Source organism: Ictidomys tridecemlineatus, chromosome 3, assembly GCF_052094955.1.
Source record: "Ictidomys tridecemlineatus isolate mIctTri1 chromosome 3, mIctTri1.hap1, whole genome shotgun sequence".
In the NCBI taxonomy this organism is placed as follows: domain Eukaryota; kingdom Metazoa; phylum Chordata; class Mammalia; order Rodentia; family Sciuridae; genus Ictidomys; species Ictidomys tridecemlineatus.
In genome coordinates, this window is record NC_135479.1 from 201972540 (window position 1) to 201980278 (window position 7739).

Here is a 7739-nt window from a genome sequence, read left to right on the forward strand (position 1 = left end):
TGTGTATAAAATGTATTATTCAGTATAACATTACCTATCTCTGAATTCATAAGGTCTACTGATCATTTTAATTCAATAACTATTTTAATAATAGAAGACATTTTAACTAAGATATACTTATCTTTTGACTCTACTTTTAGATTTAATAAAATATTTTAGTCCATATTTGATGACCAACTACTATCAAAAAATTTTAGTATATGATAGTGTTTTTAAGAAACATTTTTAGAGCAGTTTTAGATTCACAGCAAAACTGAGTGACAAGACAATTCCTATATATAACCTGCCCCACACAAACACCCAAATGCTTCATTAAAATTAATAAAACTACATTGCCACATCACCCCCAATTCCATAGTTTATTTTACTGTTCACTCTCAGTGTTAGACATTCTATGGGTTTGAACAAATGATAATGACATGTATCCACTATTATAGAATCATAAAAAACATAGTTCTGCTTCCTTAAGAATCCCCATGCAATACCTATTCATATCTCCTCCTCCTTAACCCCTGGCAACTATGGCTTTTTACTGCCCCTGCTGTTTTGCTGGCATATATTGGAATTGTACCATTTGTAGCCTTTTCAGATGAGCTTCTTTCACTTCATAATATGCATTTAGTAATATGTATTTCCTCCATATCTTTTCATGGCTTCATAGACCAACTTTTTTTAGTGCTGAATAACACTCCATTGTCCTTATATCCATTCATCTAGGTTGCTTCCATGTTTTGGTAATTATGAACAAAATGCCATAATCATCTGGTGCAGGTTTTAGCATGAACTAAGTTTTCAACTCATTTGGGTAAATACAAAGTAATGTTATTACTGGATTCCATGGTAAAACTGTTTAATTTTGTAAGAATCTGCTAAACTGTCTTCAAAATGGCTGTGTCATTCTTCACTGCTATCAGCAATGAATGAGAGTTCCCATTGCTCCACATCTTCACCAGCATTTTCTGTTGTCAGTGTTTTGGATATGGATTATTATAATGAGAATGTAATAGTTTCTGATTGTTGTTATAATTTATAATTTTAATGACATATCAATTTGAACACCTTTCATGTTACTAATCATTTGTATATCTTCTTTTTTTTATTATTAGTTGTTCAAAACATTACATAGCTCTTGACATATCATATTTCATACATTTGATTCAAGTGGGTTATGAACTCCCATTTTTACCCCGTATACAGATTGCAGAATCACATCGGTTATACATCCACGTTTTTACATATTGCCATACTAGTGTCTGTTGTATTCTGCTGCCTTTCCTATCCTCTACTATCCCCCCTCCCCTCCCCTTCCCTCCCTCTTCTCTCTCTACCCCATCTACTGTAGTTCATTTCTCTCCCTTGTTTTCCCCCCTTTTCCCTCACTTCCTCTTATATGTAATTTTGTATATCGATGGGGGTCTCCTTCTATTTCCATGCAATTTCCCATCTCTCTCCCTTTCCCTCCCACCTCTCGTCCCTGTTTAATGTTAATCTTCTTCTCATGCTCTTCCTCCCTACTCTGTTCTTAGTTTCTCTCCTTATATCAAAGAAGACATTTGGCATTTGTTTTTTAGGGATTGGCTAGCTTCATTTAGTATAATCTGCTCTAATGCCATCCATTTCCCTGCAAATGCCATGATTTTGTCATTTTTTAGTGCTGAGTAATACTCCATTGTGTATAAATGCCACATTTTTTTTTATCCATTCATCTTTGACAAGATATCCCTTCAGGTCTTTTGCACATTTTTTAACCAGGTAGTTCCTTTTCTTGTTGAGTTTTAAGAGTTCTTCTCATATTTTGGCCAGCAGCTGACTAATAGTTGTTTTTTTAATCAGATATGTCAATTGCAAATCTTTTCTTCCAGTCTGAAGAAAAGATTTGCAATTGACATATTTTTTTTGTTTTGTTTTGTTTTGTTTTTGTGGTGCTGGGGATGAAACCTCAGACCTTGTGCATGTGAGGCAAGCACTCTACCAACTGAGCTATATCCCCAACCCTAGTCTGTATCGTGTTTTAAGTGCAATGATCAACCTTGGAAAGTAACATTTTATTGAAATAAAAAATATTTTTAAAGAATTCTACAATTATAAATGTTTAGAACCATTCTTGAAGATGCATTTTAAATGCTCTAATTTTTATTCAAGCACTATTTCACTGGCCGAAGTATAGTAGAATGAAGTGGAATCCCTACAGAATCTCTTTATATAAAGAGGAGGTGAAATTTTGTTAAGGTTGATGCTGCCACAAGATATCATTCAGATAATCAGTTGCAACTTGTGGTTTTGATTAAAATGCAAGCCAGGCTTAGGTAGGACAAGAATCCACTAAATGTTTCTTACCAGAAAAGGGGAAGGGTATTATCCCATGCTAAAATAGGCTTGGAACAAAGCCTTCTTAAGATTATAAATAAACTTTATTACAGTATATTACTAGACTCTGTTGCCTCTAAGAAATTCTCACAAGGAAGATGAAATAAAAGTGGCTAACTGAGCACTTACCACAATCCCACCAAAAATCATTAGCAATGAGGAATCAAATACCCTTACAATAATCAATTTAAAACTTCTCTGAAATAAAAAGGCAAAACTGCAACATACCAGAAAATGAAGGAAACCAACATATATCAGTGAGGGATCTACTGCACACAAACTAAATTAGTTTAAGCTAAAAGGCATTTATTACAAGATCTCCAAAGAGTGTCATAATCCTTGGGAGGTCTGAAGATCATCTTTGAGCTGAGTTTCCAAAAGCACATCTTAAAGCCATATTGCAGAACTAAGCTTCTGGATCTGGAAACAAAGTTCATGCTACAGCTGCTGACTTCAGATCTAGACTACCTATGCCACCATCTGCCTAGGTGTCTTTTAACACCCACGAAGCAGGAGATGTAACACTGATGATCCCAACACAGCCCTTGCCAGAACACCAATCATACTTGCCAACAGAAACAGCACTTCCACCTTCCAAAACTTGTGTGGTTGTAAAAGATTGATGGGAACCTAAATCACATCTAAAACCAGAGGTACAAGCAAATTTAAAGAGTGTAGTTTCAAGGGCTCCAGCCTCAATGATACAAGAAGCCATACTAGACACTGAGTGAGGTGAAAGTGTCACACCCACCATGAAAAGAAAAGAGAAAGGATGTGACTGTCCGAGGAACATAGGACATGGTTCCAGGAGAACTCCAAGTAAAGATATTCTGGTCTGAGGAGTTGGAGGGAGTCTGGAGCAACCATGAGAATAACTAATTCCTTCAACATCAGAGCAATAGGATTCCACACCAGAGAACAGGGAGACCTAAACACTGGGTGTGAGAGAGCTGAGTCAGAGGGCAGACTCAATAAGAATGAGAAATTCCAGTTCTCTGAGAAGCTACTAGTATTCCTGCAAGGAAGCACAACACTTCCTCTTCTAAAATCACTAGAGGTTGGGCTGGGAGGCAGTTCAGTGGTAGAGAGCTAGCTTAGCACGTGCAAGGCTCTGGGTTCAGTTCCCAGCATCACAAAAACCAATAATTATAAGTAAAACCAGTGGAGCTGCTTGTGGTATAATTACTGCCTCCCTATATGGGTCGATAGAATTCAACTACAAAGATGAACATGCAGCCAGGAAGTGAACATTGGAAGAAAATAAAATCATGAAAGTGAGACATACAACCTAATAAGGGAAACTTCACTTAATAAATTAGAATTCATACAGTGAACAAATGGATTTTTATGGTTATTTTTTCTGAAAAAAAAATTAGGGGAAAAAGTGCTTATCAAATAAAAATCCAAATAAGTAAACCAGAAAGTAGCATATATTATGCTAAAGAGAGAACATAATAGCTGGAAACCTAAATTTTCCTCAAAATGACAGGAACAGTATAGTGAGTACTTGGTGTACCACCACGATCCCTTTAGGAAACAAGGGACACACTCTTTCACGTGTCAGCTGATAAAGACCTTCTCAAGAACTGTCCCCAGGAAAGAGAGGTACTTTGCTCTTGCTAATATCTCTTCCCAAAGCTATACCAGACCTGGGCTTGGATTCAGGTCAATATGAAAGACAACCCCAACTTAGAGTTCCCTGAAGTGTCAGCTGAAGCCTTCAATGCAACCACATCCCAGTTCAACTCCCTCTCCCTTCCCTGCTTCCCTCTAGACCCCTGTACGCAGTTCTCCATCTCCAAGTCATTTTACCAATATCTCAACTTAAGATAACTAGAAGAAAACCAGTAGACCTAAAGACATCTAGAATTTTCTCCATCCATTTGATTGAATTTCCAGGAGACAAGAACAGAAAATGGAAGGAAAAATAAAACAGTATTCCCAAAAAGAGAATGATTGAATTCAGCTAGACCTCCAAGTATCAAACAAGATGAAAAGAAAAATATCTACAATATACATATTGTATTATTCAGGGTTCTCCAGGAAAAGAGGACCAATAGTGTGTGTATATACAAAGAAACATTTATTTTTAGGAATTACTAAACTTGCCTATAAAATCTGACAAGTTCTAAGAGCTTCAGGGTGGGACATGGAAGGCTGGAGATACAGGAGAGCCAGTATTGTAGTTCAAGGTCAAAGGCCAACAGCCACAGAATTACTTTTTCCCTTTTTTCTTGTATTCAGTTTCACCTAATTGGATGAAGCCCACCCACATTTCAGAGAGCAATCTGCTTTAAAGCCCATTAATAATTTTTTGGCTGATATTTCTTTAGATCTCTCTTTGTTATTTGTTCTAATTAGTTATATATGACAGTAGAATGCATTTTGACACATTATACATAAATAGAGTATAACTGCTCACTCTTCTGGTTGTACATGATGTAGAGTTATACAGGTTAGGTAATCACATATGCACACAGGGTAATAATGTCCAATTCATTCTACTACCATTCCTACCCCCGTTTCCCCTCCTCTCTCTTCATTCCCCTTTGTCTAATCCAAAGTACTTCTATTCTCCCCCACCCCTTATTGTGAATTAACAACCACATATCATAGAAAACATTTGGCCTTTAGTTCTTTGAAAGCCCATTAATTTAAATGTTAATCTCCTCCAAATTAACACCCTTACAGAAATAACATCTGATCATAATGCTGGATAATGTGATCCAGTCAAGTTAATATGTACAACTAACCAACACACATATATATACATATTCATATGCATATGCATCTTCTACTTTGAGACTTTAAGACCAGAAACAAATACACATATGAAAGAAGTAAAATGCTAGAAATCTAAAACCCTAATTCATAATATTAATCCAATCAATAGAGTCTTGCTTTGAAACCAAAAAATAAGCTTTCTTTACAAGAATAGAGAATGGGAAAGACCCCCAAATCCTCCATCAAAAGTAGATGTAATAAATATTCCTACAAAAAAACAAGTTAAACACCTACCTACAAAAAATACGGAAAGCCAAGAAACAAAAACAAACTGAAGGAAAAGAACTATTACCATACATAAGAAACTCCATGCCAGAGACATTTTCTTTGTTATCTGACACCCATTCCCACACTAGGATTTTGTTCAGGGGTATGTAGGTAGAGGGAGGCCCCTGCCCGAGCCCTGAAGGAAGAAGAATCATTTCATCTGTCTGACTACAAGATTGTTCAGGCATGAGTACATGGCCCACTTGGGACCAATAAGAAAGTGAATGACAGAAGCTGTGTGCAAAGAACTGAAAGATTCTTTCACTGAATTTAGTAGTATGAAGATGTGAAGATGAGGCTATCTTGTGTGCATACACACAAAGGAAAAATAAGCAGAAGTGAAAGCCAACTCACCAAGGAAGAAAATCAAATGATGAACAAATGAACATCTGCCTAACCTTAATTTGCAATAAGACCAATTCAATCCAAAATAAACAAGACTGAGTACTAAATCAAATAATAAATACAATAAAATAAATGCAATTAGTTTAGAAAGAACTTCAGCAATGCCTAGAAAAATTGAAAATGTATATATACTAAGCAGATCCACTTTGAGTTATTTGTTTTGTTTTGTTTGTTTCTTTTGGTACCAGGGACTGTGCCACATCCCCAGCCCTATTTGTATTTTGTTTAGAGACAGGATCTAAACAAGTTGCTTAGTGCCTCTCTTTTACTGAGGCTGACTTTTGAACTTGTGATCCTCCTGCCTTAGCCTCCTAGGTCACTGAGATTACAGGCATACATCACCACACCAGGCCCTCTTTGGGTTTTATACCAGGAAATTCATGTATAATATCAGAAGAAACCATGCATACAAAAATTAATTACAGTGTTATTCATAATAATGAAAAACTGGAAAGTTTACCAATAGATATTTATCCATTCCAGACAGAAATTTTTCATACAGTGAAATGCTTGATGGCAGTTAAAAGGAATAAATTCACTTTATGTATATCGAAAATAGATCTCATATAACGTTGAGTGAAAATGAATTTTGAAGAATAATATGGCAACCTCTTGCCAGTTATACCATTTTAAACACATAAACCATTTGTTATTTATAAATATATTAATGTGGAAGCATTAAAACATGGGCTAGATATATATACACTAAATCTGAGAGAAGTTACTTTGAAATGAGGGTCACAAAATGAAGTTCAGGTTGAGTCCAGAAAGAACTCCCATTTCATTCATAATATTTCAATTTTGTGTTTTGAAAATATATTAAGGAAATGTGAGAAAATGCTAATGTTTGTCAATTCTAAGTGGTACATATGCAGCATTTTAAAAATATAATCCAGATACTTTTCTGAATTTTTATTTCTCAAATTTAAAAAAAATAGCTTTGAAAATGTTTTACAGGGAAACAAAATTCAGAAGTTAATTCCAAAAAATAGAAATACTTGAATAATTTAATAACTACAGAAGATGCCCCAAAACGTCAGAGATCCATCTGTAAGCATAAAATGACAGATGCAGACCTCAACAGATTCAGGGAAACCATTTATCATTCTTCATGTACTTCGGCGCTGTAAGGACTTATTTTCTGAATGTGATAATGGCCACTGGTTACAGAGGGGATTTGGGGTTTACAGGCTACAATTAGGGTGATTTCATCATTAGAACTTGTCTTGTACTGTTGGGACAGTAAGGGCTAGTTATGTAGGTTGAAACTTTTAACTCAGGAGGGCAGCTATAAAAAGACTGAGATTCATTGTTACTTGGAGAGGCAGTGACAGTTCTGCTCCCTCATATGTTGAAGTATAACACTAGAGAAGTACACCAAGGCAAGCATACAAAGCAGGGTTTATTTAAAAAGGGGTACCATAGAGGGAGGGAACAGGGGGCCATAGCTGGTACCCTGTGTGAAGATAGCCTTAGCCTAAGCAACTCCATTTTAAAACTCCATTTAAAACTTCAGTCTCACCAGGTAAGCCCCACAGAGCACTCCAATATGTCATCAGGCATATTGAGTCAGAGTGAAATCACTTGATATAAACATGTCATTTGATTAACCCTGATAAGAGCCAGAAGGGTAATATCAGGCCGGAAACCACCAGACCAAGTGTCTTCTCTAAAATGTAAACTGTCACTAAGAAACCTGGTAACAGATGATAGGGACCAAGAGGGTATGCAGAAGCCCAAAATTTAGTATAAATAATGGAACACATGAACATACATTCAAGCCAGCCAACACTGATGCCCACATGCCAGAGAGCCTGAAGAGGACCTGGACTAACATCCCAATTCTTCTCATCATCTGCCTGATACCCTGCATCATTCTCACCGCTCTCAAACTCTACAGCAATCTCTTGACCCTG